This window comes from Crocodylus siamensis, chromosome 1 (genome assembly GCF_052110815.1).
Source record: "Crocodylus siamensis isolate JL-2025a chromosome 1, ASM5211081v1, whole genome shotgun sequence".
In the NCBI taxonomy this organism is placed as follows: domain Eukaryota; kingdom Metazoa; phylum Chordata; order Crocodylia; family Crocodylidae; genus Crocodylus; species Crocodylus siamensis.
In genome coordinates, this window is record NC_143395.1 from 218,872,132 (window position 1) to 218,898,002 (window position 25,871).

The following is a 25,871-nucleotide window of genomic DNA, read 5'->3' on the forward strand; positions in this document are numbered from 1 at the left end:
ATGCTGCCAGCAGTGTGAAAACCGCAGGGAGCAAAAGAAACAAAAAGACTGTATCATGTTAGGGAGGGAGTTTCTTTCAGCCACTTTCCACCGTGCACTGAGGCCAAGAGCTTGCTCCAGGCTAAGAAAAAGGGTGTGGGGAAGGATTTGCCTCTGTTAGGGAGAGTTTTTCACCAAAGTGGATTACGTTCTCCCCTGCTGGCTGACTCGGACAGCCCTTGCTTTCAGACTGGAGACCCACCCAGCCCAGCCACAGTCACTCACAGTCTGCTTCCCACCCTTGGCTGAGTTTTAAAAAGATTCTTGCAGCGAATAAACTGAATTGAAAGAGATTTTGTTTGAACATTGGTCTGCACAGGACAAAAAATAGCCTGACGGAGCCGGCAGGCTGGCCTCTTCACATCCAGCTCACAGAGGACATAGAAAAAACACCTGGTCTTGCCTCAGGGGCAGTGCTTCTGTCTCCTGGTGAGTAGTTACCTGGGAGGCAGGGCTCCTGGGGGAAAGAAAGGGGGCCGGGCCGGGGAGGTGCAGCTACAAGATAAGGCCTTCTTATTTGGGAGGAGGGAGGAAGAAGGGGGCACACCTTTTTGCGATGCACTGTTCTAGCTTGAACAGGAGCAGAACACCAAGAGCACCAAGGCCCCATGTTCAAATGCATTGCTGTGTGTGTGTGTGTGTGTGTGTGTGTGTGTGTGCGCGTGTGTGTGCATGCACATGTGTGCTTGTCCATATATTCCAACTATTTGAGTTGGTCTAAAAAAAGATATCGGATTTACCCAAAGAACCTTGCCTGCCTATGTCCTTAGACCAACACGGCTACAACCTACACCCCTGTGCATATACTGTCACCTTCCTTTTTAACTTCACAGTCCAGGCAGCCAAGCCACTGCCCCTGCACATTTAGTACTGCCGGTGGCCATGCTCTGAAAACACTGGCTCTTTGATTAATCAGGAAGGTTTATTTGGCATAGGAGCCAAAGCAAGGAGCGGTGGGTAACACCCTTTCTGCAAACAACTACAGAAACATCCTCCCATTGTTGGCATCCTTCAGCAGGTTTGTTTAGCTGCTATGCAGTAACCGGAGCCCCTGGGCTTCAGCTGGTGAGTCAGTGTCACCAGCAGGCACACAGGCTTCCTGCTCTAGCTCCCAGGGGGAGAGAAAAAAACCCAAAACCTTTCCATTGTGTTTCTGAGTAGGATTTTAAAACAACTAAAGCAAAGGCTGCCCCCCAAGGCATCCATCCAAGGCTTTACTGAGAACTGCCACTGGCAAAATGCTTGGAGAGATGTGTTATTAACAGTCACCATGTAATAGGAGGAAGTGACTCTCATTGGATCAATATCAGTATTCAAATTCTGGGCTGCTGGGAAACCAGTCAGGCTGCAACTTCTGAAACTGAAAAGCCCTCTCACAAATGTTAGAGAAGGTGGCATGCAGCTCCAAACCTCGGGTGTGTACAGAAGTTGCTTTTTTTTGGCATTTAAAGTGCTTTATTGTTGTGACTTAACAGAAGTGTACAGCGCTTTACATTAACCCTTGTTAAATGAGGTGTTAAGTTTGAAGTGCTGTATTTTGCAGCAATTTAGGCATCTAGCTTATAGTGCTTCACAGAAAACACCACGAGTTAGACCAGGGGTTTTCAGCCTTTTTCAATCATTGTACCCCCAGGTAACTGGAAGCACAGCAGTGTACCCGTGGCTGCCGAGTGGGGAGAGGGAGGGGTGGCACATGGCCAGATGCCAAGGGGGGGGCATGCAAGCTTGCGGGTGACCCTGCAGGGCGGGGAAAGCTTGTATGTGGCAGCTGCCCTCTAGGGCCTGCTCAACTACCCCGGGGGTACACGTACCCCTGGTTGACAACTGCCACGTTAGACAAATCCTCCTGACACAACAGACATTAGCTATTGGATCAGGAGTGTGGGAGATCAAGCTCCAATTTGGAGCAATCCAAGGAGAGAGGCTGCATCTCTCCAGCCTCTTCCCTTAGCTCTGCCCCCTCTCCCAGCCCCCAGACCTGTCTCAGGATGGGAGGGGGAGATGACAGGGGAGGGAATTCCATCTGAGGATTCCCCAGCTTGTGCTGAGTGGGCAGGGGGGATAGATTGAAGCCCCCCACCTTGGGGGGCCTTCAGTCCCCCCACCCCATCTCCCAGTGCCAGCTGGGCAACCTCCAGAATGAGCTCCCTCCAATCCCTCCCGTCCCAGTTCTGAAAACAGCACTGGAAGCAGATCTGGGTGGCACTGACCCAACCCTGCTGCTGGCATGCGCAGACAGAAGTTAATGAAAGCACTCTGCTTTGAGTGCCTTCATCTGAACCCTCATGTAATGTTCTTTACAAGTGCTCTACAGCTGTACACTTGTGTAAAGTCATGGCTGTAAACTGCTTTCAGGGGCCTAACCACACTTTAGCATGCATCAGCAGATGCATGACAAATAGATCTAAGGAGGTGATACTTCTCCTCTATGCTGCATTGGTCAGACTGCAGTTGGAGTCCTGTGTCCAGTTTTGGGCACTGTACTTCAAGAACAATGTTGATAGGCAAGAGAGGTTCCAGAGGAGGGCCACTCATATGGTTGAGGGCTTACAGGACAAGCTCTGTGAGGAGAGACTGAGGGACCTGGACCTCTTCAGCCTCCACAAGAGAAGGCTGAGAGGTGATCTTGTGGCCACCTACAAATTCATTACGGGGACACAGCAAGGGATCAGAGATGCCCTTTTCACCAGGGCGCCTCTTGGGGTAACAAGGAACAATGGTCACAAACTGACAGACAGCAGATTTAAGCTAGATATTAGGAAAACCTTCTTCATGGTGGGGGTGGCCAAAATTTGGAATGGGCTGCCAAGGGAGGTGGTGCTCTCCCCTACCTTGGGGGCCTTTAAGAGAAGGCTGGATAGGCATCCAGCTGGCGTCATCTGAGCGCAGCGCTCTTTCCTGCCTAGGCAGGGGGTCGGACTCAATGATCTGTTGCGGTCCCTTCTGACCCTAGCATCTATGAATCTATGAACCGGGTGGAACTTGTCTCTTCTGGACCTAATTTAGCAACCTACAGCGCTTTAAATAACTTCTGTATTTGGTCACATTTCTGACCAGTGGAGAAGCCCCAAGAGACTGTGACATGCCCCCTGCTTCCTAGCCTGGAAAATACAGGGAGGCTTAGACCCCCCTCTCCCCCAACCCCACCAAACGCTGCATTTCTATCATGTTTAAGAGTGTTGTAACTTTACAGTGCTATAAAAAAGTGCTCTAAATTACAGCACTGTAAAATGTGCATGGAGCACTTCTGTACACGCCCCTTGTTCCTGAGCCTTAGATTTATTGTGGTTCAAGCCACAACCCTGCATACAAATACCTCTGTGGGAGGGGGCTGGATAGGAGCAGGTTTGTGTAAGGAGGACCTGAAGGCCTGGTTGTTGCAGGTGGCTGGGAAGGACTCTGATTATCACCTTAGCATCATGGCAACTTGGGCCCCTCAAACAGGCCTTTCTGTGAAGAATGACTAGAAGTACTAGGTAGGATTTATATTCCCAGTTGGCCCAAACCAGAACATGGAGTCCACAATACCTCAGACAAAAGGGAGGTCTAGGATTTGAATCTCATGACCCAAACCTGCCTCCCTAATTTGATTGTGCATCAGATCCAAGCATGGGAAAGGCCTGTATTCCAGTCCAGACACTGCGTCCTAAGGTGACCACAGAGGGGAGCCCACACTGGGTACAGTGCGGGGAAGTCTGCAGAATTCTGCTTTGCAAAGCTGCAGAGAAAAGAACTGTCAATTGTCACCCTGGCATCTACCTAGTAATGCCAACTGTCACAAAACCAAATGTGAAACTTGGGATTTCTAAGTCAAAATAACTCCAACTTGTGATGTCCTGATTGAATCCTCAGATCTCCATATATTCCTAGCTGATAAGTCGGTGGAGAGGGAATGGGCGAGTGGAGATTGAGGCCCCTGCAGTGAGGTAGGGAGTGGGGAAGCAGCAGTGGCAGCAGTGAATGGGGCCGCGGAGTGGGTCGTCCAGAGGTGTAGGGGGCAGTGGGGGGGTGGCTTCCCGCAGCAGCATGCCCCCTGCCCCCAGGAGAGGCATGAGAGGCACATGACCCCCCCCATGGCGCACAGGTGACCTGCCTGCTGTGGGCTCAGGGCTCTGAACCCTACTGCCTTTGCCCTGGGAGCTCAGTCATGCAACGCTATTGCCACTCAGTGGAAGGGCAGGGGACATGGGGTGCGTTGGCTGTACAGCATGTCCCCTGCCTGCCCAGCAGCAGGAAGCATACTGGCAACGCCCAGCTGAGCAGCTGGAGCAAAAGCAGCAGGGCACAGCACCCTGAGCCCATAGTAGACAGCCTGCCTCTGCCTCTGCCCTGCAAGGGACACATGCCCCCGTATGCCTCCCCTAGGGGTGTGCGCTACTGCGGGGAGCTGTCTACCCCCCCACACACATACCTTTGGACAGCTCTCCCTGGCCCTGGGGCCCCATTCACCCCTGCTCCTGCCCCACTCCCTCCCTCACTGTGGGGGCCTCGATCTCCCTCTTCCCCCACTGCTTACCTCTCCCCCCACCCTCTTCCCCTCCACTTACCAGCTGGGTGCTGTCTGTGTTTCTGTGAGTGTCTGCTCTTCATTTCCAAGCCAAAGCTCCCTCCCCCCTCGCCCCCAGCCCTCCTGCTGCCTCTCACTCCTGACCCACACACAGTACCCCATGTCCTAGGGTGTGTGGGGTTCCCTCCCACAACTGCAAACCCCACCACACCTTCACAAATAATCCCCACACACACACTTAAAAAAATAGCATCTCATGATTTACATGCCAACCTCTTGATTTTTTTAGGAGTTTATCCCATGATTTTTGGCACGGTGGGGTTGGCAATACAATCTATCCCAATTTCATAGCTACCTATTGTGTCAGAAGATGTGGGAATCCTTGAAAACCTGCTGTTATGCCCAATATGAGCTTTGGAAAGACCAAAAGAGAAGAAAAGAAAGCAAAGGCCAAGCTGTGAGTAGGCTCACCATGTGTTGCCTGGGCACAACTACTGCCTACCAGGGCATCCTTGCAGGCTGAGCTCTGGGAGCAGGCAAAGAGGTTTGGGTAATGTTTCCATAATAACAACCCAAATGATTACCATGTGCTACCAGGGAGTTCTTACAGACTGGAAATTGTACTGTGTGCTGTTAATGTCCTTTTGAAGGGAGCTACCCTTATCCCTATCTGCAGGACACATCTCAGTTGCCTTTTATCCCTTGTCTTTCTTTCCCACGCTCAGAGTAGGCTCTTGGGGATGCCACCACTGCAGCTTCAGAGAGGGAAGAGGGAAATGCCCTCTCCTAGTGATAGTTAGGTCATAATAGCTCAGTCCCAATTATGGAAGGAAAACAGCACCATCTGACCTTCCTGAACAGGCACCGTGGTAATTACAGAGTACATTGCTACTGGCCCACAAAAACCGCAGGGTAACCCCCAGGAGTCACTTAGGCCCAGCCTGTCTCCTCTTCTGGCTGCACTAATGACTCCTTCCACGGCCACAAGATGGTCTGTGCGGAGAAAGAGGGGGTAAACAAACCCTACTTTGCCAATCAGGCAAGGTCTCCATCCCACTTGCTTAGGCACTGTCTCCTCTTACTTATCAGTCATGTCTGTAGCCACAACTCTTTCAGATCCCTCAGCTCCTGCCTCTCCTTTGCCAGTAGACACCTTTCCAGAGCATTCAGAAGAGACCACCTCTATCTGGTGTAACTGCAGTGGTCGGGTTGGCACTGATATTCCAGGAAGAATACTTAGGGCCAGCTTGTATTCCACTTATTAGCAGGGATCCTGGTTTCTCTGTTAAAAAATCCCAAATTCTCTGATTAAAAACCTCCAAATCCACATTTTTCTTCAATTAAAATGAAGTGCCACTATAGAGATAAGTATCACTTAAGCATAATGCTTTATTGATATATTTACAATTTTAAAGCAATTTGGAAGCCTACCAGTGCCTCAATCATTATAACAAAATTAATTCTAAATATGTATATAGTTTAGTATTTACATTTTTTTTCCTCATGGAAAAATCAGAGCTCCCCTTCCCCCCTTCACTCACCAGGACACAGGTTGTGGTGCTGAGCAGCCTTGATATATCAGTGTGCTTCACTCCCAAGCCACAACCCCAACAGCCCTCTGGTATCCCTCCCACCTGACCTGCAGCCCCTGGCCCTGCAGGTACCCCTCACTTCTGACCCACAACCCCTCACCCCCAGTTTGTGAGGGAGCGGGGTGTGAGGTGGGGGGGTGCCCAAACATAGGTGATGCACTGAGGGGGCATGCAAGGGCACATACCCCAACCCAGGTTTGTGCTCCTACAGTGGACATGGAGCTGCAGTCTGGCCCCACCTGCATGAGCAGGAGCCATCTCCACAGCCCAGTGGGCAGGTCCCAGCACAGGAGGGCAGAGTGGGGTAGCAAGACTCATTGCTGCTGCTGCTGGGACCACTGTACCAGCCATGCCACCAGCAGCGTAAAGAGTAATAGAGAGGGGGACGGGCTGCACTGCCCTCACCTCCTCCCACTGCCAGCCATTTGTGCGCCAGGCTATGGGTCTGTCCTGCCACCCTGGCCTAGCCACCGCTGCTCACCTCAGGCCACTGCTGCTGCTCACCACATCCCCTCCCCTCCCAGGTAAAGCCATGGCCTGAGGGAAGCAGCAGGGGCTGAGCCATAACAGCTGGCAGTGGGAGGAGTTGAGGGCAGCCTGGCTCCTCCCCTGCAGTTACTTCTTGTGCTGGTGGCAGCATGGCTGGCATGGGGGTCCAGATGGTGGCAGCAATGAGTCTGTCTGCTCTGCCCTTCCACACTGGATTCCACCTGCTGGGCCATGGAGGCAGCTCTGGCCCATGCTGATGCAGCCAGAGAGCAGCCCCATCCCTGCTGTGAGTGCACAAATCGGAGTGGGGGGGCATGTGCCTCCACCATGTCCCCCAAAAACATGGCCTATGCCCCCTCCCTCACCCCACTTTACCAGAGGAGAGCTGTGGGAGCTGCACTCCACCATGCTGCCTGGCTGCCACTTACATGTGCGTGCATGTGTTGGATTGACCTCCCCTGCTCCCCTACCCCAAGCAGCCTTTTGTGAGCTGCAACTCTGCCAGCCTGCAAGGGGAAGCCTGCTGTTTTCTGCTTTAAAGGAAAAAAACATGGATTTTCTCTTTTAAAGAAGAAAATCACTAATTTTCTTCTTCAAATAAGACAGTCCACCTTTTTCTCCTTTAAAGGAGAAAATCCATGTTTTCCTGCAGCAAACAAAACCCCCATATCCCTGCTTATTAGGTAGGTAAGTGGACTTAAGCACCAAAGAGAGATCCTATTCCACCCTGCTTCAGTCCCTGAAAAGCAGTTAATGCCACAGGGGTGTGGATCCTCCTCCTCTCCACTGCTTTTTTTGTGACTCAGTCTTAAGGAGAAGATGACAGCATTTTACAAAGACAGATGCATTAATTAATTTTCAGGACTTAAACAGGGCAGAACAGAATCACACTTAAGTGCATAACTCCACTTTAGGCACCCAATAGATAGACCAGAACCTGGCCCTAAATAGCCTCCCTTCAGCAGATGGAGTGGCCTCTGTGCCCAGTCACAAAAGTGTTTTGGGCTCGTCTCGGGGCACAGACAAGCCAGTGGAAGCCATAAGCTGGAGCAGGGCAAGAATCCAAATCGTCTCAACTAACTGACTGCTCAATAATTGTATGGTCATGCGAAGGAGGAGGAAGCCCCCCCAAAAAACAGCAAAGCTATTAGGGCTGTGTGAAGCTTTGGGTGCTGATTCGATTTGGAGGAAATTCGGTCCAATTCAGTGGCCAAATCTCTGAATCTGAATTGAATCAGGAGACCAATTAAAAGGTCCAAATCAACTCAGAGGTCTCTGAATCAATTTGGAAAAGATTCAGAGAGCTTCAGCAATTTGGGCAGTCCCTGCCCACTGCAGCAGGGAGCTGGACCCGGACTCCATGCCGGTAAGTAAGGGGCAGGGGAGTTGGGGGCTGGAGAAGTGGGGAGGGCACCATGGGGGGGACTGCAGCAGCCTCAGAGCTTCTGGGGGCTTGTGACAGAGTCCCCACATAGCACAGGGCAGTGGGGGGCAGCAAGAATTGCTCCCCGCCCTGCATCTGGCAGCACCTGGTGAGTCAGGGCTTTTTTTTTTTTTTTTTTTTTTTTTTTTTAAGGGCTGGGAGCTGGGTCAGGTGGGGCAGCCATGGGGGGTGGGGCTGGGAGAGTGGGCAGGGGCCAGACGGCATGTGGGAGAGCCCCCCCACGTGGCATGGGGCAGTGGGGAACAGCAGGGATCACCCCCCAGCCTGGCAGCAGCCAGTGAATGGGGGCTTTTTTTTTTTTTAAAGAGCTGGGGTGGGTGGGGCAGCCACTGAGAATGGGTATGGTGTGTGGCCAATTCAGAGATGCAGCCGAATCTCTGAATCAGATTTGGCCAAATCAATTCGGGACAGTGATTTGAATCACCAAATTGAATTGCTGTCCTCCTAATAGGCTGAATCCAAAGCAAATACTAGCTGTTTTGCACAGGCCTAATAGCTATGCACCCTCTGCAGTGCCTATGCTAGTACTTTAAGGTATGACTTCAAAATGAGGTAGTGGAGACAAACCATGGGAACTTTTTGGAGGCAAATTAATCAGCCAGTACTTTCAGAGGATTTGAGGTCGGAGTTGGATGCTCTCCTCACATCCCTTCTTCTCCCTCTCTCCCTTCCCTACCAAATTCCTGCTTCTTCCCGCTCACTGGAGAGTCACCCACATCATTTCCTGGGCTGTCTCTGAAGGTTTCCCATCTAGCAACCACCCCAGCCTAAGCCTGTTTACCTTGAAATGCTCGCTGATTCACTGGGGAAGGTAACTACACTAGTAACACACACCAACAGCTGAGACATAGCTATTAATGCTCCAAAAATAGCAGCTGAGTTGGATGTCTGTAAAGTCTGCTCTCCATTTATCTAAGAGGACAAGGAACAGCAGTGGCTGGTAGCCAATAGGCTTTTTTAAAAAGTTTAATTTTCCCAGAAGGACCTTTCTTTCTGCAGATAATCCTTCCCACATAAAAATAAAAGATCATTACTAGAAGACATATTGCCCCAAATAAACTCAAGAGAGTTTGTGACTGACACACATGGAAAGGGAACAAAGGGCTGAGCAGGACAGGATGCCAGCTGTAAGCAGCAGTGGACAGAAAGCAGAGGCCTGGTTCTCTTCACATAACAAATGTGTCAAAGAGGGAACAACTGAGCCCTCCCCCTCTCCCTCCTTTCATATCAACCCTCTTCTGTTTGCTAAAGGCATGTGGGCCTGCCACTCAGGCGGCACAATGAAAGACTGTTTGGAGAAGAAGACTGGGAGCTAGGACTCCTGAGTTCTTTCCCCAGCTCATCTGCAAATTTCTTGAGCAATACTGGTCCCTGTGCCTCAGTTTCTCTACCAGTGGGATGCAGACAGTTCTGAGGTATTAGGCATGATCTTCTTGTTGCAGTGCTACAACAACCCAAGCAGAAATGCAATTTTATAAAAAAGCAACTCTTCTAATGACCCCCAATTCCCAGACCTTTTTCTTTACTGATTCCCATGTTTACCACATCCTCTGCAGCTTAGTCTAAGCTGCAAAGATTAAATTGAAAAAGAAGTGAACAAGCAGTTGCTTGTGATTCAGGAAGTGCAGCCACATGCCTGCAGTAGCTCAAGCCAGAAGCTAGGGTTGCTTCAGAGCATGGCTCTCTGGCACTTACCTAGCATGGGCTGCATGTTCACTTCCTCTTCCTGCTGCCTCCAAGGTCTCTGGGATTTGCAATCAAAAATGACAGCAGCAGGACTCTGCGGAGTTGCTCATCACTTCCTCTTCCTGCTTTCAGGTGTCTCTGGGATTTGTAGTCCACAGTTGCAGCCAGCAGTAAGTTGGAGTGGGGAAAGGGGTGTTTAACACCCCCTCCCAACCGGGGTTTGTTGTGGGGGGCAGCTCCCTCCCACAGACTGGGCTTACCCACCCCCCCACTGCTCCAGCTAGGGAGTAGAGGGGCAGGGCCAGTCCTGCTTTCTGGAGCAGACAGCCAAGGCCGGGGCTGCAAAACATGCTGGAGGACTATGATTTAACTTGAACCAGAAAGGGGTCTGGGACAGAAGTTTCATAAACCAGTTTTCAAATCACTTAAACCTGGTTGAATGTAGTATCAGATTTATCTTAAACCAGTTTCAGCCATTTGAAACTGGTTTATGTGCTCTGAGCTTCTGTTCTGTTACAGGTTTAACCCAATTTCTGACCACTTAAACTGGTTTATGTGTAACTTCTGTCCCTAGCCTATATCTGCAGTGGAAGGGTATGGTCAGAGGACTAGGAGGGAGGAGGGTGGGTGGAAGCTACGGTTCTACACAGCGTATTGTCAGATAGTGGCACTTTTAGCTGTTCCCAACATTACCTACCTGACTTCCACCTGTTTGTGATTCAGCCGTCAGAAGGCAAGCAGATTGGCTGGGGAAGTATGTGTGATGGATACACAAAAACAAAGGAGGTGGCTGTGAGAAGGTAGGGTTTGGGTGCATTAGAGGAAAGGGATGAACGTGTGATTGGATTAGAAAATGTGTATATAGCTCCCCTAGCAGTGGCAGATCTAGGATTTTGAACGGGGGGGTGCAGGTGGTGTGGTATATCATCACATATAAACACAATGCATTTTTCCAGTTAAAGAGAAACTACAAGCTTTACTAATATGTTATGGGCATGCACTATATTATTCAGCTTATGATCAAAGCAAAAACACATATAACTTCATTGGAAATTGCTAGATTATATATTAAGTTTAACAAACACAACAAACTAGGCAAAAATAGCTCAATTAGTCTAAAGATATTGCTTCTTTGATCCTGTAGTCATTATAGTTAAATGTGCATCTCTTATTCGGACTTGCAAAACAAAACCTAGTCTTCGAGCATTTTGACAGCATTTCTAATACTTTATTATCAGTCATTTCTATATCTCAGTTAATGTTACCACACCTGAGTTAAAGTTTTTAGCTAGAGGTAAAAATAGTCTGCAGTATTGTAAGCTAGAATGGAGACATTACCAGGAATGGAAAACTGACAGCAAAATTACAGAAAAAAGGGTAGCTTGAATAATGGAACATTAAGACCATTAAAAAGGAAAAAAGACTGTTAACATCTGTGGAGCCAGGAGAGACTGATTAGCAGGAATCAGGTAGCTTATAATGTGTCATGAATCAATTAACTCTCTGTACTATCTGAATAAAAATTCTGCTGCTGTTCCTAGGCAGTTGGTTTTAAAGCTTGTGTGAAGCAGGAATCAAAGGGTGGGGGTGTGTGCAAGTGCACCCTGACTAGATCTGCTCCTTTCTCCTGGTATCATAAAGCATTAACATGCTTTTGACTTACAGTGTGGGGTACCTTTTTATTTCATTTTCACACAGGTTACCTGTGCTAGGGAAGATGGCAATTTGAATCCCCATCCTCCCCTCTTCCTTCTTGGTTACCAGCACAGGAAAGGAATCAGCATCATCTGCTGTAATTTATGGAAAACAACCCCAGGGTGATTTTCCTAATTTAGATGTCACATGGCTTTCAGGCTAGGTTCAATTTATAGTGCTTATTTGAGATACCAAAGAGGCTCATCTTGTCAAACAGGGGTTAACTCTCCAGAGAAATGACCCTGGCATTCCAAAAACATGTATTAAAATTAAATTAAATTAAATAAACCAAAAAAACCACAAAGGAACATGGAAAATAGCATTAATTAATGGAAAAAGCCATGAGAGAGCATTGGAAAAGCTGGTCACATAGCTTTGCAGCTATTAGGAGGCACAAACTCTCCCAAGTTAAAATGCCCGATTTAGCATTTTAAAAAGCCCTAGCCATTCCCTCCCCAGTTTGATTTCTCAGATACACCAAGGCTAACTTTCATTTCATTCTTTCTCTTCTCACTCTCTCCAAAACATCTGTTCTCTTCTGCCATTACTCTGAAATCTCTAAAGGACCTGTGTTGCCACTGTGCCATGCAGAGGCCAGGCAGGGAGGTGTCATGAGTCAGGGTGATACTGAAGAGCAACTGACATAGAAACTGACAGAATTTTAATACAGGTCTCCCTCACTTTACGTGGGTTCTGTATGTGCAAATTCACTGTCATGTGATGACCCTTTTTATACCAAAACTTCGTTATTTGTGAGGTAAATTCACTCTTATGCGATCGGTGTGGTGGAAGCCTACAGTCAGCTGCTTTGTGCAGTACATTGTGGGAGTGATGCACACCAAAATATAGTTTCCTGTGTGGATCTGTGTTCCTCACTCACTGTCTGTGACATGTTTCTGTAGTTGCCATCCCCATTATGGTAGCATTCACCACCACCTTGTGCTTGTGTGTCCTGTCCGCTGTTGGTGAGTACCAAAACTGTCTTGTAGAAGTGGTAGAAATGGGCCTGGGGGATCAGTACAGTCAAGGTCTTGGAACATATCCCTATTTATTACATTGTAAACTGGGTTCCCTTTATGCGAATTCAAGTTATATGCTATTTTCCAGAAATGCACCTACAACATAAAGCAAGGGAAACCTGTATTCAGAAAAACCTAAACTTGCCCACAACCTAACTCTTCACTAGTGCTTGCACCTTCTGTGAGAGCTGAATAGAAATGGCATATGGGTTGAGTCTCCCAGCAATAGGACACACATCTGTCTGAGGTAATTTTGAAGAGCAGTCACCTTGGTACCTCCATATGGATGAGATGAGCAGAGCTGTCCTTGCTACAGGTGTACAGGAGCTGTCAGTCCAAGGTTGTCCAACTCTCATGGCCCCATGGAGTACATGAGGGTTATGGGGCCAATCTATGAGCCAAACCAGGACTGAGCCCCCTTATGCAGTGCCTGCAGCCTGATCTGGCATGTGTGTCTGGAGCCATGCACTAAGCCAGCCCTGCACATTGGATCAGCCCTAACCAGCCCAGTGCTGCAACCTGAATTGGGCTCATAGACTGGAGAAAGCCCACAGACTGACCCTGCACCACTCATCTGGCCCACAGGGCCAAGGGGTTACCACCACTGGCTCAATACATTTCAGGAGGCATAACTGAATTAATAGACAGGGATTTGGTCATAGCAACAATCTATAGCAGAAGAAACCATGGACTCCAAATACCAGAATTACTTAGAACCTCAGTTTTTCACCTCTTCCCACAGGCAGGCGCTCCAGGAGCCCAGCATCCTCTTCAAATCAGAATCATAGAACAGGAGGGCTGGAAGGGACCTCAGGAGGTCATCTAGTCCAACCCCCTGCTCAAAGCAGGACCAGCCCCAACTAGATCATCCCAGACAAGGCTTTATCAAGCCAAGCCTTAAAAGGAAGGATGGAGATGCCACCTTCTCTCTAGGTAACCCATTCCAGTGCTTCACCACCCTCCTAATGAGAGAGTTTTTCTTAATATCTAACCTAAACTTCCTTTGCTGCAACTTGGGACCACTGCTCCTTGTTCTGTCATTTATCACTTTTGTTTGTGAAAAATGTTTGTGTTCCAAGCCAAATCAGCCAAGTCAATTCCAAATCCATGAGTCATTCAAGAACCACAAGTGGCCCTATAGCTGGCAAACATCCTCCACCCCAGCTGGGGCTTCAGATGTTTCCAAATCCTTTGGCAGGCATCCTACGTGCAGGCCCAAGCCTGGAGCCTTGGGGTTCAGATGCCCCTGAGTTTCACTTTGCCTCAGCCATATGGCCACAGGAGCAAGATAGGGAGGAGTCTCCCATTTCCATAAAGTGGGCATAAAACTATATTACCTCTGCAGGTACTACCCCGTGCCAGGAAAGCGGTTCTCCCCAGGTGTGACTAGGACATCACCTTGATAGTCACGGCGTTTCCTGTCCCTCTTAACAGCTGTAATTTATCACCACTGAGAACAATCGAGCTCCATCCTCTACCCTGCAGGTTGTTAAAGGCTGCTATCAAATCCCCCATCAGTCTTCTCTGCTGTAGACTAAATAAGCCCAGTTCCCTTAGCCTCTCCTCATCAGTCATGTGCCCCATCCCCTAACCACTTTCATTGTCCTCCACTGGACTCTTTCCAACTTGTCCACATCCTTTCTCTAGTGGAGGAGTCCAAAACTGGACATAGTACTCCAGATGTGGCCTCACCAGTGCAGAATATCTAGCTTATTGTCAACTGTAACCCCCAGGTGCTTTTCTGTGGAGCTGCTGCTTAGCCAGTTGGTCCCCAGCCTGTACTAGTGCATGGGATTGTTCCATCATAAGTGCAGGACTTTGCACTTGTCCTTATTGAACCTCATGAGATTTCTTTTGGCCCAATCCTCCAATTTGTCCAAGTCACTCTGAATCCTCTCTCTTGCACCAGCTGAAGCACTAAATTCAAAGGAAACCTCCTTTTGAGCCACCAACACCTTCCTGCAGGACCTGTAGCCTGCTCTTGACAAGGGAAAAGTTGGAGTTTAAATTCAGCTAGCACAAGAGCTGAGGTTAATTTAAACTCTGTCTTCCCTCTGCTCCTTCCCCTCCCACCTGCTGAGGTAGGGTAACCCCTTCTGCTCCATTTTATCTAGTCAAATCTTAACTTGGGTAGGAGCTAAGGATTTTAGCCTTGAGCCCATGAGAGGAGAAATGCTCAACCTCCTATTAGTCTAGCTAGCCTATATTAGCTAAATCTAACCCTAAACCCCAGATGTTTCCTCATTCAGATAACATGTCTGTGTTGCTTCAAGGTTTCTTTCCAAACAGTGGCATGGCCCAGCTCTGATCAGCTTAAATGTATAACTATGGATTTGTTTACGCTTGGAAATCACTATTCTGGAATTGGTTATTCTATCTGAAATTGTGCACCTAGGGGCTTGTAGAAATTATTCTGGATGAGCTCTTGGGGAAAATGTCTAGGTGCAGACAAGCCTGGAGCTGTTATGATGGGATCAGGCCAATCTATTTATAGCTGTGCATAAGAGCCAAGGTTATCAGAAACTTTCCCATCCTTCTTCCAGTCAGGAGGACGTCCTACATGGTATTGACCCCAGCTGGCATGTAGTGGCCTTCTACCAGGAGCACTACTTATAAGGGCATTGCTACCGGATCACTGCTTGGTAACTGAGGACCACTTCATCCAATCTAGATAAAGTCAAAAATAGCCAGTTAATCTCCACCAGGAGTACAAGAAAGAAGCCGGCAAGCCAAATGAAAAGCTCTTGGCTGGAGTGCTTCTGCAGCACTCAGCAGCTGAGCTCATGCTGCAATCCAAACACCCCTCCGCCCCAGCCTGAGCAAGACACTCCATTGCACCATGCAGCTCTTTGCTCTCTTGGATCCCAGGGAGCTAGGCCAGGGGTTAACTATAATAACCATCAGTGAATCTGGGCTCCTAAAGAGCCCTTTCCATGTTCACAAATGTTAGAGACATGAACTGAACTCTTCCAGTCCTTTAAAGGGAGTGTTATTCCCATTCACAGACAGGGCAACAGCAGCAGAGAAAGATACTGAAAGCCCTGCTTATGGTGATACAGCTTGTCCTTTCCCCCAGTGTGGCCTAAAAATGCAAGGTTCTCTGCCTGGCCTGCTCCTCCACCTCCACCTCCACTTCCTCCTAGCATATCTATGTGCCTGGTAGACTCCCCATCTTCAAACCTCAGCTGAAGATAACAAGATCTATCCCCGCTCCCTCTGGACCTCTTAGTGCTGACCTCACTCTCTTGTTAATAGTCACGTCACAGATGTATTTAAACCTGTAAAGCCCTGGGGCTGTACAGCTGGGTATCTTGGTTTCATGATACTGGTCCAGCAAGTGGCACTGCCTCCTGACACAGGGAGGTAAGAGGGTCCTTCCTCAGACTGTGGCAGGGTTCAGCAGTGGATTAGCTACAGGTCCGGGATGCCTGTAGAGGGAGTTCTGTCCAACTGCCTCAGACTCAGAAAGAACAGGAGAGCAAAGGGAGGCAGGGGCAGTTTCAGTAGCTAGGTTTTATCTGTACAATGGCATGCCAGGGAAGGAGGTCAAAAAAGACCTCTCCAGAGAAGGTGCAAGCTGCTGTCTTTCCAAATGCAGCAGGACAGATGAAGCGGCTCCTATATCAAATAGAAGGATGGTCCAGTTCTTTTGGGTACTGCCCTTGAGGTTCAGCACATTTAAGTGAAATTCCCTGCTCTGCCGTACAGTTCCATCATAACCCTGTGCAGGTCACTTGGTTTCTGTGCATCTCTATTCCCTGCATCTAAGAGGTGCTTCACTGCCCTCTGGGAATAATACACTAAAGGCTGTAAGGCACAGCAAAGCTCTGGCAACAGGAGACAGACCTTGGACAGCTGTAGAATATCTCCAGGCTGAGAACCCAGTCTAACTGCCCTGCAATGAAAGTAATTGTTGAAATGCAACTACCTCATGTACAGGCCCTTTACAGAGCAACTGAGTTATAGGCCAGTAGGGTGGTGTCAGTGTGAAAAAGCATTGGTAACTGCTGGCATGCAGCAGCTTGCCATGCACAAGGTTGTATCTAATGCTAACTGAACAGAACAGAAGGAAGCAGGTACAGCAAGCAAGCTAGAGAGAGGGACTCAGTGCCATGAGACGAGGGAGAAGAGGTGACCCATATGGCAGTAAAATCTGCTAATTACTGCCAGCTGATGAAGAGGGAAGGGAGGTGCTTGGAATCAGTTCCCTTTGCTCACTGACCTTGCTGGGAGAGGTTTGATACTGGGCTCCCAAGAGGTGCTGAGTATGTAGGGACCTGGAGGCCCTGTCCCCTCTCTGGGAAAAGGGCTGTCACCTGATATGTGGTAAAACTTTCCACATATCCATCATGTAAGGTCCCCCCCATCCCCTGGCAAAAATAAAAGTTGGTGCCTATGCCAAGATGTCCCTTTTGGGCTCCCAAGCACCCGCAGAAATTGCTTGGAGAAAGGAAAAGGCAGGTGCGGCTAGGTACCTTCCCCCAGCCTGGGACCCTCTTAGCAATAGTCAGAAATTTGTGACTGCTTTCTGATCTGCCAGTAAAGCACTCAAGGAGAAGGTACTACCCAAGGAGAAGTTATCTAACCAAGAAAATCTACCCAAGGAGGAGGTATCTTTTAAAAGGGCCTTCCCTCCAGAGTGGGTTACAAGCCCCCTTTTATTTTGGCCTTTTAAATCTGTTTTTTTCTGGTGTTCCCCTTACCCAAACATTACTGTAGGGCTGTTTATGAGTGATGCAGCACTGGCTTGTGGCCCATGGGGCTGTATGAACATTCGGTGATGCGGATAGCTGGCTTGTGAGCATAGAGGTTGTGCACACCAGGGTGTTATTGGAGGGCATTTCTCAGGTGCTGGGCCACTCCTCTTTGTTAATTAGTGTAGCATTGTTTCTGAACACCAGAACGAGCAGGCTGGTTTGCCAGTGTAGGACTGAGAGCACTAGAAGGATTTGTTCTTTTATATGAGCTCCTGATGACTGAACCACAAACTCCGCCCCCCGCAATTGTTAGGAGCATTGGCTTTTTGCTCACTGGCATGTTGTAAGGTCTTCAACAGAGGTTGTGCTATCTGGCATCCTCTAACCTGTTTCTCTTAAGACAATCAGAAGCTTCTTTCAGAAAAAGGGAAACACAAACGATTTTTGAAAGCAAGTAGCAAGGAGGGGAGGCAGGCTCTGCACTGGTCTCTCTCTCCCTGCTTTGTTATTGTCCCCTTTAAAGGAATTGTCTTTCAGAGCAGCCCCCAGACCACTATCCTCCTTGTGTTCCTTTACCAAGAGCTAACTGCTTCTTCCTGCTCTCTCAGTTGCATCCCTTCACATCTCAGATTGAGACTAGCCCTTCCTTCTTCATCTAAAGAGAGAGAGCAAGGAGAATGGGAGAAAGAGGGCTAGAGACTGGAAGGAAAGCGAGCCCGTGGGTGGGATTCTGCTCAAGCCTTCTCTTTCCAGTCCTATAATTTCTTCTTCATCTCTGGGACATACACATTTGCTCTATGGCAGCAGCCTCACACAGTTCCTCCTCAGATAATCCTTCTCAGGCTTAGCTTTGTCCCTGGCCAACTCCTGTGTCTATCACATGCCTACTTGCCTGCCTGAGAGTTTTATACAGTTCCTGTGATCTCTGAGCAGCATCCATATGAAGTCAGTGGCAGTAGTAAAGTCCTGGCAGACCCTGTGGCAGCATCAGGTCCTGTGAAACAGCTTCCTCAGGTCTGTCAAGCAGACCTTCCTTGCAAGGCTATTGGGATTCCCAGGACTGGGATTGCTGCAGGCCTGGGCGTCCTCACACCTAGCACTGGTCCCTTTATAATGGTGCCTTTCTTACAAACAGAACGGCTTCTGGCCCTGTATCCAACACTGCTCTGATACTTGTTGACCTCTGCATTTTGTACAGTGCCACTATAAAATGCCAAAGGTAAATAAATGCAAGGCTTCATTTAAAGTCCAAATAGAGTAAAAGCCAGTCTGTCCCCTGGCTGTAGACTTTAAGAGGGGGATTTAAAAGGGCTCCCCCTGTGATACCCCTGTCTGTAGACATGAAATATAATTAGTATCCTGGTTGTTCAAGTCCACAAACACACTCCGCTGTGAGCCTAGCCACAAGAGGACAACATTATTCATACAGACACATGGGGTGAGGTCAGAACAAGTGGTCTGTTGTGTGGTCAAGACTGGAGAAGGGAAGACTGTCAAATCAGATGTCAGGTATCAATCAGATGTCAGTCATAACCCACAGAGAGCAAGGACCAAGGATTAAATTCAGGGCAACCCTGCTGAAGCCACTGGGGTTGTCCCAGATTTACAGATAAGTAATCCTGAGTCCCAGCTCCATAATCACAGCACAAGCACAATGGAGTGGATTCCCAGGGGCTGGCTTCCCTAAGGATACAGTGTGCTACAGCAGCACAAGGCAATGCAGTGTGATGCTGAAGGAAACCACGTTCCAGCTGTAAGTTCATGAGACTGCACAACCCAATAGCGTGAAGGAGCACAGGGGCCCCTCTGCTCTTTCTCAGAGCCTAGGAAAATAACTCAGTTCCTCAGTGGGAACATGGGTTCCCATAAAGCAGAACAACAAAAGCAGTTCCCAGGACTCTGCATAATAATCATTGTTTCCCAAGCTGCCTAATTATTATTTTGACTGTATGAAAACTGGGAGGGAAAGCACAAGATACAATATTTTCAGCTCACAGGGGCTGAACTATACTTCAGGCAAGTCAACTGTTAAACACTAAGTTAGTCTCAACCTTAACAAGAGCCAAGCAGCTACTTTTAACTTCTCAGGCAAGGGTTTTCCTGGCCCTCCCAAGCACCAGGGGATCAACCAATAGGGGACAAAATAAGCAGCATGTGACTTCAACCACATAACCCTTTCTAAAGAGCCTGGCTCCTAAAGAGGATAATGTACCACAAAAATGTGCTTGACATACAGCATAGGCAGTCAGAAAATAGGCAGGATGGCGGGGAAAGGGGCTGGCTTAGGAGGGAGGTGGGGAGACTGTATTCATCTTAGAAGAGAGATTGTATTGGTGTGGGAAAAATTCCATACACAATGTCACGTTTCTGCAGAAGCCCTGGTATTTCAGGAAGGAGCATGCTTCAAGTATTTAAAGTTTGCCCACAAATATTTTCACAGTACTAGCTAAGGGACAGATCAATAGTTGTCTATCTGTAACCCACCTGCCATGTTCTGAACCCCAATCTTTCTCTACATACAAAATGCTATGGGGTTAGCGCTCTGAGGCTTTTATAACTCATGGGTAGAAATGTAGGTCAGGAAGCTCAGTAGCTTTACAATGCGGGTGATACAGTGAACTGGTTAAGTCATGCTTCTTGGCTATCAAGGCATTAATTTGCATAATTAAGAAAAATGATGCTTTGGGCAAAATCCTGCCCTTACAAGTAGGAACTATGCTGTTATAAAAAGGTAGACAGGGGAACAGTGCCAGCTCTATGCATTACTTACCAAGGAGCAAGATGGCTCAAGTCAGACAGGCACAGTGCCTGGGGTCCTTGGATGAGGAGTACATACTGCTGGCAGCAAGATGTGACCTAGCCAGACCATGGACATTAGAGTCCAGCCTCCACCCAAGGGTGCCATGGTACACGGGCTGGCCTGGTGTCCAATTCAGCCATCCCTCTGCCATGTTTTCATGTACTGGGTTAGAATCCTGCCTTGCTGCTTGTGTGGAGTGGCTTCCCTTGGACAACACCCAGACAGGTAAAGGCAGGATTCAGTTGCAGAGAAAGGGACAGGTTAAAACTCATTCCATATGTGCTCTATGCCGTAAAGCTATTTCATTATCCTTATAATGCACACAGCCTAAGCAGTGTCCGTGGCTTGGGATCCTCTCCAGAGCTGAGAAGTCTGTACCTGCAACCCCTCAAGCACAGAGGAGGCAGTCTGTATACTACACACCACATAGTACTGCCTACCTCCAATCCCCAACATCTGTGATTCCAGCAGGAGATCATCTACCTTGAAGCATATTGTGCATCTGACAGTATTTTGGAGATGAGAAAAATATAGAGATGCAGTGTCAGGGTGTGAGGACATTTAGACTTTGCATTGCACCACAATTGTATATTTGCTGTGGTGTAAGAGTGGTGTGCTGGAATGCTGTTCATTTTACACCCAAGAAAAAGTTATTTGGGCCTCCATTTAGATCCTCTCCACCCAGAGGGGAAGATGGATTTGAAGAAAACTGCCGGGAGGAAGAGAGTCAGGCACATAAACTCTTCCATTTCCTCTCTCCTTCGCTCATTTTAAGAACATGTTGATATTTGTCCATGCAACTGGAGCTTCCCACCTGTATCCCCTTACACATCCACTTCATGAATATTGTGCAACATGTTTAACGTGCCAGCACCGATTTGTTTACTCAACATACCGTACTTTGCAGGATCCACTTACTGTAAGGAAGCTCCATTTAAAAAGATAGGCTTGCAGTCCAGAATTTCACTTCTACCAGAAAAAAGTGACATTTAACTCCCAACAAGTTCTGCAAATGTTTATGTTGGTTTGTCTTATTAATAGCATTTAACACTGATACAGAAAAATGCATCCCGAGAGAGTTTGATATTAGTTAAGGAATCCTCACAGTTTGACCTGATGAAGTGAAAATATAAATGTTTAGAAATGGAGAAACCAAGGTACAAAGTCATGAGCAATTTGTCTGAGGTCCCAGAGGAAATATTTGTTAGACTATCATTGGAATCCAGGTTCTTCAGGTTGCTAGCCTAAAACTCAGGCTGCTCGATGATATTCTGTTGTTCAGAGATGATTTGTAGGTGTCAAGCAGGCCTTGCTTCTTATTCTCCCTGGCACAGGGGAATGTTTTCTGATTTTGATAAGCTTTTTATTGGAGACAGACATAGAAGCCTTGCTACTGGTGATTTGCATACCATTAGCCAGATTGCACTTGCAATCCACATATACGTCACCAACGGCTCCAGGCTCCAAGTTCTGGGAACAGATAAAGAGATCTGAGTAATGCAGGTTGGCAAGAGATTTTTCACTATTACCTCTGGGAGTCAGCTATCATCATGAGACATGCAGATCAGATTCTGACCCTTGAAAGTTTTCTCCAGGTAACACTAAGCCTCTTTCAGCTCTCCCATAAATTTTCTCTCTTACCTGCAGAACATGATACTGTTATGGAAGTAGGGAGCTATAGTTGCTGGTGGGTATGTATGGAGTAAAACAGTGATCATTTATGTGCTGTATCACAGGCAGTTCTAGAAGTCTGAAAAGCTTGGGGGTTCAGGTGGTGAGGCACATTGTCACATATTTAAAAAACCACACATTTTTCCAGTTAAATATAAATGAGAAGCTTTACTAATATGCTAGGGGTCTGAAGCTGTATTATTTGTTTTAGGATTGAAGCAAAAACAAATATAACGCCATTGGAATGAGTCAAAAACCACCTGCAGAGCTATGAAATAGGAGCTTCAATACCAGGAAGCAGCTATATGGAACTGCAAAACAAAGGACAGCTTGACTGGTGGAACATCAACGCTATTAAAAAGGAGAGAGGGTCATTAACACCTGTGGAATGAAGAGTTGAGAAGGGATCAGGTAAATTATAATGAGCCATGAAGTCAAGGGACTTCCATAGTCTGACTAGAAATGCTGCTACTATTGCTAGGTAGTTGATTTTATATTTTGGGTGGAGCGAGAATCAAAGGGGGTGAGGGGGAGGAGGGCAAGTGCACCAGTGCTTCCCTCTCAGTCTGCCCCTGTGCTGTACCCCTGTGGCTACACAGACATAGACACATACAGGCAGGTGGTGACCTAGTATGAGACGCCTGCCCCATCCAAGGATTGCTTGCCGTAAAGGTAGGTGTCTTTCAGTGTATCTAAAGATCTTGGCACCAGCAGGAGGTGGCCTCAGAGATGGATGGGAGAATAAGTTCCTGTGCGTGTGACCCCTCATTAATGTCAGGGACCGGGGTGGAGGCAGTCTGGCCTAGTGGTTAGGCCGCTACGGGAAAGCAAGGGCCAAGGTCAGAGGGCAGGAGCCACATTACAAAATCCAGAGGGAAATCCAAGGGCAAAGTCCACAGCACAATCCAAGATTAGGATCTGGGGATCAGATTCCGAAATCCAAAGCTAAAATCCAGAAATAAGCCCAAACTAGGGTCAGGAATCAGGACAGCCACAGTGCAGGAACCGGGGCTAGGAGCAGAAGTTATGCATAAACTGGTTTAAGTGATCAGAAACTGGTTTAAACCTATAACAGAATAGAAATCCAGTGTATATAAACCAGTTTCAAAATGGATGAAACTGGTTTAAGGTAAACCTCGTTGACTATAGCATCAGACTTAACTGATTTAGGTCAAACCAGTTGATGAAACTGCTGTCCCAGACCCCTTCTTGGTTCAAGTTAAATCAGTCCCCCAGCATTCTGCAGCCCTGGCCTGGGCTGTGTTGTCTGCTCCAGAGAGCAGGGCTGGCCCTGCCCCTCTGCTCCCTAGCTGGAGCAGTAAGGGCTGGTTCACTGGCCTCACTGGCTGGCTTGCAGCCCCCCCCCCCCCCCCCGGAAAACCCTGGGGCCAGGGAAGGGGGTTAAACTTCCCTTCCCCTGAGTACAGAGCTGCCCTGCCCGGCTTGCTTAGTGCTGGCCATGACTGTAGACTACAAATCCCAGAGACACCTAGAAGCAGGAAAAGGAAGTGATGAGCAACTTGTAGAGTCCTGCTGCTGTGATTGTGGACTGCAAATCCTAGAGACCTCAGGGGCAGCAGGAAGAGAAAGCAAACACACAGCCCATGATGGCTACATGCCAGAGAACTGTGTTCTAGTGCCCCCCAGCTTCTGAGTTGAGCCACTGCAGGCATGTGGCTGGATTTCCTGAATCAAAAGTGAATGTCTGTTCATTTGTTTATTGGTTCATCTTTGCAGTTTAGACTAACCTGCAAAGACTGAATCAATTCAGCCTCAGGCTTTTTGACTGTCTGTACTTAGTTCAGGAGGCTTGCCACAGTAGAACTTTGACTGGTGCAAACTCAGGGTCCCATCTGATGCTAAGTGGTTAAGCGGTGCTCCCAAGATCCAATCAAGATGCTTGGCTTTCCTAAACTGGGGCAGAGTTCATTGGCTAAGGCTTACTACAGGTGTGGCTGCTGACATACTTGTCCCAAGCTGGCCTGCCTGATCAGAGTCCCTGACAATTAGTATACCTCAGCACTGACCTTCACAGAATTTACTCTTCATGTCCCTTCTTGGTCACTCTGCTAATACCACCAATTAGGGGGCCAAGGAAGGATGTTCGTGAGGTGATAGTTGTACTTCAGATGTTCATACACTGGGAAACATACTAAGAGATGCCAACTCGCTGGACAGAAGCCACATCAGAGAAGCCCAGAATTGGTTAACATTATCCAATCCCAGCCTAGCATAGCTTTGACCTAGCATCTTAAACATAGGAATCTTTCTCTCCAGCAAGCTACATCCTCCGGACAATCTATTCCACTAATGTGGAAAGGACCTAACAGATACTCCACAGAGAGGCCTCCCCTGTCAGAGAAGCCCTCAGATGGGGATGCCGTGGGCTCACAGAAGAAAAGCTGACTGAAAAATCAGAACCCATGTTTCTGTTGATTTAGGCTTTTGCAGATATATTGTGGCAGTCCTGGCTCCTTCAACTCCCTCTTCCATGCAGGCTTTCACTGTTATGAGCATCAATTTAGCACACTCAGTAGCAGCAACATTAGGAGACAGGTGGCTATGAAAGCTATGGAAGCTTAGACAGCATTTCTTGCACAAAAATGCAAGACAGTGGCTGGGGTAAGACTGGGTTGTGGTAACAAGCCTGCCACAAAAAATATCAAACTCCACTAATGGCTTGCAAACCATTAGGCATAAGGGAGAAAGGAGCTTGTGGTACCCAATTCCAGACCCATGCCATAAAATAATAGGAGTCATGGGTCCCCTAAAAAGAAAATTGCTGGCAGAGGCCTGACACACTCATCACATGTATATCTCCAAGTTAGGAAAGCTAGAGAAAAAGGTTGAGCCAGTGTAATTAAAGAAGGCAAGGAAACTACATATACAGTTCAACTGAACTAGCAACTAAAAAAGACAAAAGATTAAATATACTTTTCAAGCAAAACCTGTAAAAGGTGCATTGTATACAGGAAAGATGTTCTGTATGGGACATCCTCATATTTCTTAAAACAAGCATTCAATGTTTAAGTTGTTACAAATGTCTCAGTCATTCAATATATGTCTGGAGTTTTGTGAATAGACCATCACCAGTACAAGCTATTGTAAATTTGCCCCACTGATAAACAAATACCCAAAGATAAGTCCTGTAACCAACGCCTCTAGATATCCTCTTTGACCACTCAAGGCCCATTACTTTTAATCGCTGAGCTAGTCAGTGGCTGTGAGAAACACAAGTCTTCACACCTAAACAAATCCAAAAATATGAGCCAGGCAATTTAACAATTGTAATATGATGGTCACCTTCTTCCTTCCTGTTTTGTTCATACTCTAATCAGCCAACCATGAATGAAAAATGCTTTGAATCTATATAATTAAACAGTATACAGCAAGACAAAATTGCAAGCAAGGTGTGCAGTCCATGAAAGATCAAGAAGACATACTGCACACTGCTTAACCAGCAAAGGATCCTGCTTGGTGAAGGCTGCAAGACTGGACCACCTTCCTCTGCCTGCATTGGAGAGAGAACACTACTGCAGCTAAATATGTGCTGAGACTTTTTGTAATAGATCATTTTATATTGGGAAAGAGTCTTTTCTGTCATTTAGTTTTGTAGCTGTTGGTAGTTATTAAAGCAAGCCTTTCTACTATTAATCAACCAAGTGTTGTGTCAATTCTTAAAGCACTAGGTTTAAAACCCCATTTTAAGTGCAACAGAGACTTTAGAGAAAAGAGGCTAGTGCAGATGCAGCAAGAGAAATTAAAGGGGATGCCCAGGAATGCAAAGAGTCAGTGGGAGGGTTCAAAGGGAGACCCAGGTCATTCCTGTGACATGCATTCTAAGAGAACCCCTTGTGTGTGCAGTCAGTCATAGGTAGTGTTTGGTTATTCCTTATTTCCTCACATTTTCATTAAAAAATGATATAAAAGCCTAAAAGTGCAGACATGAAAGGTTTGAATGTGTTCCCTTTCTCCTCCATCTTCCCCTGGTGCTTTGCAATGCATCTCTGAGTCCAATCTCTGTTAATGATATTCCTTGGGGCATGTTCTAAGCCCCCAGAGCATGCAGTCAAATGGAAGTGCCTGTCAGCATTAGCAACACTGCACAACGAATGGCTTATGAAAAGCCTCAGGGTGGTTACTGCAATGCCCAATGCCAATGCCGGGTGTTGTTATAATGATGAGAGTTGCGGAGCAGTGTTTGTGAGGCATCTGTGGATGTTGCAAACTTC

At 47.6% G+C, this 25,871-nt stretch overlaps 1 long non-coding RNA gene across 1 annotated transcript; it reads left to right on the forward strand.

Annotated features, from left to right (window-relative positions):
* LOC149874152 (uncharacterized) lies at window positions 1-25,287 on the forward strand. Its single transcript, XR_016439901.1, has 3 exons — window positions 1-468; window positions 21,851-22,050; window positions 23,917-25,287. It is a non-coding gene; the product is annotated as an uncharacterized LOC149874152 (long non-coding RNA).
* The last annotated feature ends 584 nt before the right edge of the window (window positions 25,288-25,871 follow it).